The following is a 12,707-nucleotide window of genomic DNA, read 5'->3' on the forward strand; positions in this document are numbered from 1 at the left end:
AAACATTCAGTTGAAGGTGGAGATTAAATGTTAAAAGCCGCTGTCTTGGCTACAGAATCACCCTAGGCATTTTTTCATATTCTATTAATAACTTCCTCTTCTTTACCTTTATTTTATAATTTATGGCAATATACTTTTAACATAAGATTCAAATAATGCTTCCTTTTAATCTAACCACATAGGGTTTATGAACAAATGGAGGGAGAGAGAAAGCTCTGAGGGAGGAAAGGAGGAAAGAAGGAAGGAAGGACAGAGAAAGACAAAATAAGAATTTTCAAAAAAGAATAGGAGGAAAGGATTGGAACAGCAAGTATGACCAACATTATTAAAATGCAAGGGATTAAAAGAGATGTAGATAATATCCATGCAATAATATAAACTGAAGAAAGCCTTAATAGTTATTAACTGCTGTGTCCCAAACTACCTCAAAATTCAGTGGCTTAATACAATAAATATCTGTTAACTCAAAGAGATATTACAAACATAAACAAAATTGATCCTATGGGGGAGGCAGAGGTTGGATACAGATAAGGATTTTACAGGTTGGAATAAGTAAGAGTTATTGCTATGAGGATGAAAGTGATTTTTAGTCCAAGCCCTTCAAGGAACAGATGCCAAGATGAGCTTCGAGTCTGCGGAATTTTATGAGGGGACACACCTGTAAGGGAATATGGGAAGCGAGCCAGAAATCCCTGGGAAAAGCGGCAGACCAAGATGCAAGTGTGACCCCAAGTGCTGGACAGGAGAGACAGTTTGTTCGATGCATCCTAGAGCACAGGCAGTCTAAGGAGAGGTGAGCAAGGCCATGGAGGAGTCCTGGAGCCACAATTCACCACCAGAGTTGTCCTCTGTCTCCCAGTAATGGCCTGCCTCAGTGTGCCTGCTGTGACCGGTCACTGGCTGGGAACCACTCATGGGAAGCAGGGATTCTGCACTAATCCTGCTGAGGATGTCAGAGCACAGGAGCAGAGCCTTGGGAGATTACCCAGGAGTATCACTCAATCCTTCCTTCTTGAGTGTTCTGGGCTCTTGAATATCAAACCTTCTCAGGGTCAGTTGCTGTATGATTCTGCTCACACTTAACAATAGGACAAGGGGAGCAAGGAGATCCCCATGTGGATTTCTTATGTCCACACACACTTCTCCTGCCTTCCTTGTGTGATAGCAGCCCTGCCTCCTCCTCTTCTCACCTGCTTGTGTCTGGACACATACTATTCGAACATCCCTGAGGACAACCATAATGTGTAGTTCCATGGACTCTCATTTGTCTCTTTGCCAGGGTGCCCCCTTTGGGAAACCAGGACCTCCTTCCCTACACAGTCCAGATTTTGGAGATGAGAAGTGCAAGATCACCCTAAGAGTGAATAGAAGGGATGAGACATGGAGCCACACCTGTTTCAACTTCTTGGTTTTTGGACCCACCTATTCTTCCTTCTGTAAACACAGCACCATAGAGACGTCTTTGATTTAATACGCGCAGCACATCCTGAAAGCTGGCCCCCATTCCTCAGAGGGTTTCATCCAAGTTGGTACTAAGTTGTGTCTGTGGAGACCTGTCCATGACTCTGTGTGGCTGGCAGCCCCTGGGAGGTGCAGGTGGTGACACTTCATCCCCTTCCCTCTGAGGTATGTCCCGCAGGCAAATAATGTACTGAAATTGTGAGCCAGTGGATCAGAACTGTCTACAGTGATGCTGGCTGAAGGTCTGAGAGCAGAGAGAAAAACCACACCACACTGAATATGTGCCTTTCCCTGTGAGGATGAACCCCTGGCCCTTCCAGGATGGATGGGGCTCAAGCTATTCAACTTGTCACTTAGGGGCTAGTCAGTTACCTGAAGAAATAGTGCCCTCTCGGTGCCCATCATTGCTCTGGAATGCTCATCAGCAGAGTATTCAGAGGAAGCAGCAGCTGGATGGGCCTTGGTAGCGGGGAGTCAGTGCTGCTGGACCCATTTGTAGCCTCATCCCTGCCACTGTGGTTGCTCCACTCATGGGTCTTTCCTGTCAGGCCTGGGTTGATCCGTGATGCCGGCTGGCTAACTTCAATTTATCTTCAATTTGTTTGGTGATTCAGGGCCACATCAGGACTGGTGTTAACATGGAATTGAGGGTGTGGGTGTTAACATGGAATTGAGGCTCAACCCACATGGACCATTTTCATCTCATGATAGATGCCACTGGGCCTATCCAGTCTGTGATTCTGTGGGTCACATAGAAGCCAACACATTTGGGCACTTGGAATCATATTGTTGCTTGGTGTCCCATGATCAAGCGTTCTCTTATTAGGGCCAGTAAGATGAAAAAAGTTGCCTCTAACAGGGAGCATATTTCTCTGCTGTGGATTCCATGGCCTTACTCCAGATCCCAGGCCCTGCATTCTGACTCTCCCACTGATGCTTGGTTCAGCTCCATCCTGCATCTTTCCCCACACCACCACCTCCAGCACCAGGAGTCTGAGGGATGGTGACTGGCTGCACCACAGCCTGGGTCTGCTGCAGTGTCCTTTCCTGACCAGGCCCCACTCAAAACTGGCCTCCTCCTATATCACCCAGAGTGTGGGCCAAAGCAATATACTTAGATGTGGAATGTGGCATTGCCAGAACCCAGCGAGGCTCACCAGGCAGTGTGCTTCCTTCCTTCTAGTGAGGATGCAAGATGCAAGTGTGTCTTTTACTTTGGAGGGGAGAGCCCTGCATGCCTGTAACCACTGGACACATCACACCTCACTGCAGTGGCCACCCCTGAAGCTCTGTGAGGTTAATCTTCACCTTCTGTAGTGCAAGTTTTGCCAAGGAATTCATCATACTTTCCTCCTCTTGCTCATCCTTCCTGATCTATGTGATACTGCCAATGAGATGAAGAGATTTAGTATTCTGTGATATGTCTGATTTGTCCAGATCTCTTAAGGCGATTTTTATAGAAGGTTCAGGAGTTAAGGTAGCCCTGAGGGAAGCTATAAATAAATGTATTATAAATTCCATGTGAATGTGAATCATTCCATATCCATTTTCTTAATGAAATGGGAAGGAATGCAATCACCAAATTCACAGCTGCTTGCTATGTGCCTCAGGTCTTATTAATCTCCCCAAGCAGTGATATCCAGCCAGCATGGCAACTGCAATCAGGACTCCTACTTGGTCAAGTCTGGAGGAATTCCATTCATTCTTTATTCATATCAGGCTTCTTCAGGGACAGATTGCTGAATGATATGGAGGTAACAGGATCTTGGCAGGTGGCCAACACCACCCCACATTCTTCAGCTCTCTAATGGCAATGCTACCCTTACAATACCTGTAGTACCCTCCACAAGACCCACCCTGTGACACAATATTGCTTCTGGCTTGACTGGGATGAGGGAAGTTTTAGAGGATTTCCTTTGGGCTTCAGCACAATGACAGCCCTTACTCTCCAGACTAGGGACGCAGTGTGGGGTGACCTCCAGTTGCCAGTGCATCAAGGCCAATTATGCACATGGGGAAAGGGAAGATAACTAGGACCAGGTTTATGGATCCAGTGCTCCCACTCTGGGCCATAATGTGTCCATGTTTATTCCGTGGCCTCTGTAAGCCCCACTGTGATGGGGACATGATGGTGCTGTGGGAATCAGGGCATCAATGTCCACTCACACCCAGTGTTAATACTTATCCCGTCTCCTGATTAAATGGCTACAGGCTCCTTTGGAGAAGGGCTAATGGATTTGTCCCAGCATGTACTCGACACGGTGTCCCAAGGTCCCTCCTTTTAGGAATATGGACACTTCCTCAGTCACTGGATTCTGAATCTGAAGCTTGGCCGAGGTCTAGGAATTGAGACTGGGATCATGACTTTGTATTTCGTCAAACACCCTTGGCCTTCTGCTCCTGAATTCTTGCATTCCCATCATAAATATCAAGCAGTGTCCTTCCTGGCTGCCCTTCTGTTCTGACCCTGGAACACCACTCCATTAACCTTCCCCACAACTCCTTGAAGGTTGAGCCTACTTGGCTTTACTCTGGGTTCTCACAGTAATGTGGCCTCTATTTTTGCAGACCACTGCAAAGGAGGGTTCCTAAAGCTTTCACTCCTGATCCTGAGGGAGGTGGGTGCACTCACTCCAGGTCTCAGGTCCGCCACAGATAAGCAAAAAAGTCCTCACATTCAAAACTGTCCTGGGCCACATGCAGCGTGCAAGCTGTGCAAGCTTGCATCTAGAACGCATGCACCAGAATGCCAGAAACTTTTCTGTTTTTACTTTAGTGATGCTTTCTAAATGCAAAAGCAGTCATATCCCTAGCAGACAACAAATGTCAGTTGAATGTATGATCACTGTAGTGCACCTCCCTATTCTAAAGGCAATATCTTTATTAATGTAGCCTCAGGACAAATGCCGTTTTGTGGCATCTAAAGAACAACATCCTCTCATGCAGACATCGATGCCACAGTACTTTTCTCACCAGGGCTGCTTTTGTGTCCTCCCTCCCTCCCTCCTCCCACACCAATCCTCCTGCACACTGCAGCACACAACCATATTTTTCTCCTCAGGAAAGATAATCCTAGACTTACGGGTCCAATTATCCAACCACATATGAATCTAAATTAGGCTCTGCTTTATAAAACCATGAGTTTGGATTGGAACCAGCACTGGGATGACTACAACTCAGGGCAGGAAGATAAGTAGGACAGCAGAAGAGGAGCTCCAACAAAAACTTACCTATGATGAGAAATTATGGGACCCCTCCTCTCTGCAAATTTCCAAATCTCATTCCTTTAAAGATTGGAGAAAAGATGGAAAATACAATCCAGGAAAGAGCCCTGGGAGGAGGGCAAGAGCTGAACAGGTGTGAAAATTTGTTTCTTGATACCACAAGGACCCTCGTATGTAGGGACCACCCTAGGTGACATCCAAGTCTCTGTGATCATAGGTCGTGGTGGGACAAGGTTCTACTGAAGGGCCACAGACAATGGAGCAGCAAAGATGACCCAGCCAAACACTGACCACATAAAGCCCACGGTGGCCTGAGCACCCACTGAGCACAGCCCCGTCTACTCTCCACCCCTGCAACAAATCAGCACAAGAAACACGTGGACTGTGGAAGGTTCTCATGTTTTCCATTTATTTTTTCTCTTAAATTTTAGGAATCTTCTCCTTTAATTAACCCATCTACCTTTTATGGCAAGAATTTAAAAAGTAAATTTATACTCAGATTCTAATTTCAATAGGGAAGTGAGAAGATACAGCTCAGTGCATATAAAGTTGAGACAGGGATGGAGACATCTCAGCCCCACCTCCCTGGAACAGGAAAGATAAATGGGGAGGGAACACAGGTCAGCGTGGGGAAAAGGGTCATGGTGAACATGGGGATGGGGTGATCCCCCCATCTACTCACATTATGCCTACAGGAACACAGACACATTCAGGTGCCTTTGCAGAAAGCAAGCCAGGGTTCTTGAAGTCGCAAAGAGAAGGCGTGAACAAATCTTGCCACTCAGTCCCACACAAGGCAGCTGTCTCACACTATAGAAAAAATATTCATGAACAAATTCACATCTGTCACAGTGAAGAGTCACACTTTAAACAGCCTATCCCATGTTCAAAACATCCAACCCAAAGAAACCCCATAGCACAGCTGCATCCACTGTTCCCCTGAACACCCCACACACATCAGGCCCCCCAGGGTCTCACCTTTACAAGCTGTGAGAGACACATCAGAACCTTGGGCACTGTCACTGCCTGGAGTAGAACAAAAACAGGACCTGGTCAGATCCCTCTGGAGATGTGGCTAGAGGAGGAACTGTGGGGCGGGTCAGCTCCCACATATGCTCCCGACCACAATATCCCAAGGATCTCAGGGATCAGCCTCCTTCCTACTTACTTGCAGCCTGAGAGTAGCTCCCTCCTTTTCTATCTGTGGGAAGAAAATGTCCTGTGAGATATCAGAAAGGAACCAGTGCCATAAGGTCCTAGAGGAATCTCCTAGTCTTGGATCCCAGAGAAGTTACCAGAAATGTGTGATTGTAGACCCAGGGCAGGATCAGGAAACATGAAGAAAGTAGGTGTGGGTCCTGGACCAACTGCCCTCCTGAGGTTGGTCCTCAGCAGGGACCTTCCCTTGTGACTTGTGACTGCTGGGATCAGGTCCCATCACCACCGAAATCGAGGTGATCTATCTGTCCTTCATTTTAACAGGTGCTTTACAAAAGAGTAGGTGCTGCCACACAGGGCCCAGGCTGGGTCGGCCCATGAGTGTGGATGGTGCTTCCCAGTAACCAGGCAGGGCACATTTCTATCTGGGGCTTGAAACTCCCAGTGGGACAAGAAATCTCAGACCCCACTCCTCACCCCTTCCTCACCTGAGCTCTTCCTCCTCCACATCACAGCAGTAACCACAGCTCCAGTGACCACAGCTCCAAGGAGAACCAGGCCAGCAATGATGCCCACGATGGAGATGGTGGACTGAGAAGACCACTCTGGGAAAATATGGGAAGGTGAGGGTCCCTGACCCCTAGGCCCCAGCCTCGACCCTGCTAAAGGTGTCCAGAGAGGCTCCTGATTTCCCTAGGAGGCATGACACCCCCATCTCCCTCCTCACCCCATCTCAGGGTAAGGGGCTCAGGCAGTCCCTGATGCTGCACATGGCAGGTGTATCTCTGCTCCTCTCCAGAAGGCACCACCACAGCTGCCCACTTCTGGAAGATTCCGTTCCCTGCAGGCCTGGTCTCCGTGTCCTGGGTCTGGTCCTCCCCATCCCGCTGCCAGGTCAGTATGATCTGGGTAGAAGGCCAGGGCCCAGCACCTCAGGGTGGCCTCGTGGTCAGAGATGGGATGGTGTCACATGTGTCTTGGTAGGGGGTCTGACGAGAAGAATCAGAAAATCCAGGCACTTTGCCTCTCTCATGGGACACTCCAGTAGCAGGCATGTGGCCCTCGTGAGAATGGACAGGACACCTGGGATGGGGAAGAGAGCACAGAAGCCAGACACCAGCCTGGTCAACGGCACCTGGGATATCTGCGGAGCCACTCCACGCACTCGCCCTCCAGGTAGGCTCTCCACTGCTCCACTGCGTCCTTGGCATCTGGGGAGAATCTGAGTCCAGGTAGGTGACTGGGGACTTTAGAAAAGGGGCCGCATCGACAATGATTGGCTTCTCTAGAAACTCGACACCCAATGGGAGTGAGAACTGAGTCTGCCTCATGAGTATCCAGGAAGAAGGATCTGACGCAGGTTGGGAGAGGAAGAGAAACGCTGTGGAGCTGGAGAATCCCTAACCCTGTACCTCCCCAGTCCATACACCGCTTGTGGGGCCTGAGATCCTGAGAGCCACGCCTGGGGCCCTGGGACTTCACCCTGACCTCGATCCTCCTGTGCCAAGCGTTCTGTCCCAATGTCTCCCTGAGTCTTGGCCCAGGAGTCTGAGAAACCAGGGAGAAACTGTGGGCATGGTCCCTGTCCCTCTCCCTTCAATTTCATCCCAGAAACCCCGTCCCAGGACTCCCTGCCTCCCACTACTTACATGTCCCCCTGAACTCTTCTAGGAGAAAACTCCACCCAGGGAGCTTGGCACCAGAGAGTGAGCCCGCCCTGGGAATGGAGGTGTAGAGACAGGTTTCTTTTCTTTTTGCATTTCTTTTCTTTTCTTTTTCTTTTTCTTTTCTTTAAATCTAGAAAAGTTGTACTTGCATGCATGAGATAGAATAGAGACCAGTTTGCTCTTTGTTTATTAAATACACCGGGTAGCAGAATCTCGGTAACCCCTAAATGATCAGAAATCTAGTCGGTAAAAAATGTGTCTTTAGCCGCTTGATATATAAACCTGTCTAAAAGCAGTACAACAGCACTCACAAAGCTCCTAAGTTTCACTTTCCCAGACAATGTATCTGTGACTCCCACTTGTATTTTAAATATTTAAATATACTTTCTTTCTTTCTTTTTTTTTTTTTTTTTTTGAGACAGAGTCTCGCTCTGCTGCCCAGGCTGGAGTGCAGTGGCCGGATCTCAGCTCACTGCAAGCTCCGCCTCCCAGATTCACGCCATTCTCCTGCCTCAGCCTCCCAAGTAGCTGGGACTACAGGCGCCCGCCACCTCGCCCGGCTAGTTTTTTGTATGTTTTAGTAGAGACGGGGTTTCACCGTATAGGCCAGGATGGTCTCGATCTCCTGACCTCGTGATCCACCCGTCTCGGCCTCCCAAAGTGCTGGGATTACAGGCTTGAGCCACCGCGCCTGGCCAACACGACGCCCGAACAGGGACATGAATAAATATACTTTCATTCCATAGCCCTGAGTTTCTGTGTGAGTCCAGGACATCTCCTCAATACAAAGTGGCCACTGTGTTACTATATGTTGCAGCCAGGAGCCAGTAGACTTTATTCACCTCAAAGTTGCAAGTGTTCACAATGCCCCTCACCAGTGCTAAATGCACTGCCTGTTTTTAGGAAGTATACACATCTAAGTGGTGGTGTGTATATTTTATAGGAACACTTAGTATTTTATAAATCTGATTAACACAAAAAACAACTAGTTTTTTGGCAGACTCATATAAGGTATTAAAGGCCAACTGCAAAGAACACCTTGCGAGGCTCTGTAGACGGATTAATTAAAATCTATAACACAATGTGTTTAAACCTCAGAATTCCGCAGCTTTTGAATTCTTCCCTCTGCTCCTTTTCCTCACCTCCTGCTTCTCCAGCCCTTCCCTCCGTCACTTTCATCCCTCAGGCCCTCCTCTCCCCTTAGTCATCACCATGCTGTCACTCCTGAACTGTGGCTCTAGCACTGACCAATTACCTGCTACATGACTCTTCTCTCCACAGTGGTCCTGATACTGTGAGTCAGCATGTGCAGCGGGTGTCATTCCTTCACCTAAAACACTCCAGCAGCTCCGTGCTGGTCTTATGAGGCTTCTAGGTTGTCAGGCACGTGAACATACGAGGGCATACCTGGTTCATCGTAGGGACTAAATTAATTTTGTTGACTGACTGAATGAAATACGAGTGTATTAAATTGCATCACAGAAAATTATAAAATGTAAAACACTGAAAAAATTTAAAAAAGATTTTATTTTATGAAACTAGTGTGCATATGAATTCATCAACTCATTCCATGAGTCTGTTGAGCCTGTGTATGAATTCTATAAGACTGGGTAACAAGTTATCACAAACATTGGCTTTAAACAACACCCATTTATTGTCTTCATTGATTTATTTTTAACGACAGAGTCTCCCTCTCTCATCCAGGGTGAAGTGCAGTCACATGATCAGGGCTCACGGCAGCCTCAAACTCCTGGGCTCAAGGGATCCTCCTGCCTCAGTCTTCAGAGTAGCTAGGACTGCAGGCAATGGCCACCAGGCCCAGCTAATTAAAAAAAAATTTGTGGAGACCAGTGTCTCACTGTATTATCCTGGCTTGTCTCAAAGTCCTGGCTGCAAGTGATCCTCCTGTGTCAGCTCCTCAAATGTTAAGATACAGGCATGCACTACCACGCCTGGCCAAACAATACCTATTTATCTGCTTATAGTTCCTTAGTCAGAAATGTGGGCATGATGTGGACATCATGTGTTTTGGGCTTCCCAAGCTGTGTTTTCATTTTGAATCCTACTTTAGGCTTATACAGAGGTGGCAGAATGCAGTTTCTGGCAGTTGTAAGACTGAGGTCCCTGTTCCTTGCTGGCTGTCACTGTAGAAAACGGGGAGGGCTGAGCTCAACCCTGGTGCCCACCAGCGTTCTTTCCTACACAGCCTCTTCATTTTCAAAGCCCACAGTGGAGAAAACCCCTCATGCTGAATCCCTCTCACACTGTGAATCTCTATGCTCAGGAAGAAGCCGGTCGTTTCAAGGGCTCACCTGATTAGGACAGTCCAAGCAGGATAAACCCGCCTAAAGTCAACTAATTGAGGCCCTTAATTATATCTGCTAAATCTCTTCACAGCAGCACCTACATTAGAGTTGGCTGAATAACTGGAGGAAGGTGAATGACCAGCAGTTGGTTGTTGAGGCCATCGTAGAGTCAGCCTAGCAAGGGTTGGGTCTTCCTTTTGTGTTTTATTGGAACACAGTTGGAAATTGAAGTTGTAGTAAAGTGATCATTGTGAACAGTAACAAAATACATCCTCTTCAGCCATGGACATTCTCCTTACCTTTTAAAACTAAGTTACATGTTTAATGTCTTATAATTAATTTAGGCAAGGTGTGGTGGCTCATGCCTGCCATCGTAGTACTGTGAAAGGCAGAGGAAGGCAGATTTGTTGACTCCAGAAGTTCAAGATGAGCCTGGGCAACATGGCAAAACCCCCATCTCTACAAAAAAAATTAGAAAATTAGCCAGGCATGGTGGTTTATGCCTGTGGTTCCAGCTATTCAGGAGGCTGAGGTCAAAGGATCCATTGAGCCCAGGAGGTCAACACTACAGTGCACGGTGATCATGCCACTGCCCTCCAGCCTGGGTGACAGAGTGAGACCCTGTCTCAGTAATAATAATAAATAAATAAATTTAGAGCAAATGCAAATTACCATGTAATAATACATCCTGTCTTGTGAAAATGTATTAGTTATTTACTATTTCATAACAAATTATGTAAAACTTAGCGGCTCAAAACAGCAAATATTCATCATCTCCTGCAGTTTCCAATGGTCAGGAATCCAGGAGAGGTTTCCCTGAGTGATTCTGGCTCAGGGCCTCTCACAAGGTTGCAGTCCAGTTGTCAGTCAAGGGCTGCATCATCTGAGGGCTTCACTGAGGATTCACATGAAACATGGCTCAGTCACATGGCTGTTGGAAAAGTCCTAGTTCCTTGTTGTCTGGTCCCAGAAGTCTGCAGTTCTTAGCCACATGGACCTTCCTTCAGGGCTGCTTACAGCACAGCAGCTGGCTTCCCCCAGAGTTCATGATCCCAGAGAGAGAGAGAGAAGGGGGAAACCACAGTGTGTTTTATTTTCTACCCCCAGAGTCACAAACTGTTATGTCAGCATTACTCTATCAGTTAGAAGTTGTATTAGTCCATTCTCACACTGCTATAAAGAAATAACTGAGACTGCATAATTTATAAAAAGAAAGGAGATTTAATTGACACACTTCTGCATGGCTGAGGAGGCCGCCCCAGAAAATTTACAATCATGTCAGAAGTGGAAGCAAACACATCGTTCTTCACACGGTGGCAGGAGAGAGAAATGCGGAGCAAAGCGGAGAAAAGCCCCTTATAAAACCATCAGATCTCATGAGAACTCACTCACTATCATGAGAACAGCATGGGGGAACCATCCCCATGATCCAATCACCTCCCATGAAGTTTTTTCCCCAATAGCTGGGGATTGCAATTCCCTTGAGTGAGAATTCAAGATGAGATTTGGGTGGGAACACAGAACTGGGCCATATCAGAAGTGCGTCATTAAGTCCAAGCCACACTCAAGAGAGGGAATTAAGCTGCATCTCTGGAAGGGAGCAGTATTAAAGGATTTGCATATATGTTAAAAACAAAATTGAAACTATTGTTTCAATATTTCGTAAATCAAAGGCTTCTTTTATCTAATTTTTTTTTAATGCTTTAAGCTTGTCTTTTAATTAAATTTAATTTTATTTCAAGTTCCCGGGTACATGTGCAGGATGTGCAGGTTTGTTACATAGGTAAACGTGTGCCATGGTGGTTTACTGCACTTATCAACCCATCACCTAGGTACTAACCCTGGTATGCATTAGCTATTTTCCCTAATGCTCCCCCCACCACTGCCCTCCCCCAACAGGCCCCAGTGTGTGCCATTCCTCTCCTTGTGTCCATGTGTTCTCATTGCTCAGCTCCCAGTTATAAGTGAGAACATTGGTGTTTGGTTGTCTGTTCCTGTGTTAGTTTGCTGAGGATAATGGCTTCCAGCTTCATCCATATCCCTACAAAGGACACTGTCTCACTCATTTTTATGGCTGTATAATATTCCATAGTGTATACGAACCACATTTTCTTTATCCTGTCCATCACTGATGGGCATTTGGGTTGATTCCATGTCTTTGCTCTTGTGAAAAGTCCTGCAATGAACATACACATGCATGTATCTTTATAATAGAATGATCTATATTCCTTTGGGTGTATACCCTGTAATGAGATTGTTGGGCAAAATGGTATTTCTGGTTCTAAATATCTGAGGAATTGCCACACTGTCTTCCACAGTGGTCGAACCAATTTACATTTCCAACAACAGTGTAAAAGCATTGCTATTTCTCCACAACCTCACCAGCATCTGTTGCTTCTTGACTTTTTAATAATTGCCATTCTGACTGGCATGAGAAGGTATCTTATTGTGGTTTTGATTTGCATTTCTCTAATGATTAGTGATGTTGCACTTTTAAAAATGTTTGTTGGCCTCATGTATTTCTTCTTTTGAGAGGTGCCTGTTCATGTCCATTGTCTACTTTTCAATGAAGTTGTTTTTTCGTGTAAATTTGCTGAAGTTCTTTGTAGATTCTCAATATTAGACCTTTGTCGGATGGATAGATAACAGAAATTTTCTACCATTCTGTAGGACGTCTTTTCATTCTGATAATAGTTTCTTTTGCTCTGCAGAAGCTCTTTTGTTTAATTAGATCCCATTTGTCAATTTTTGCTTTTGTGGCCATTGCTTTTGGTGATTTCATCATAAAATCTTTGAACATGCCTATGTCTTGAATGGAATTGCCTAGATTTTCTTCTGGGATTTTTGTAGTTTTGGGTTTTACATTTAAGTCTTCAACCCGTCTTGAGTTA

At 46.3% G+C, this 12,707-nt stretch overlaps 1 pseudogene; it reads right to left on the bottom strand.

Moving 5' to 3' along the window:
- Positions 1 to 5,173: 5,173 nt before the first annotated feature.
- On the bottom strand, positions 5,174 to 6,815 carry LOC112622210 (annotated as a pseudogene).
- Positions 6,816 to 12,707: the final 5,892 nt, after the last annotated feature.

The sequence above is a fragment of the Theropithecus gelada genome, chromosome 4 (assembly GCF_003255815.1).
Source record: "Theropithecus gelada isolate Dixy chromosome 4, Tgel_1.0, whole genome shotgun sequence".
NCBI classification, from domain to species: Eukaryota; Metazoa; Chordata; class Mammalia; order Primates; family Cercopithecidae; genus Theropithecus; species Theropithecus gelada.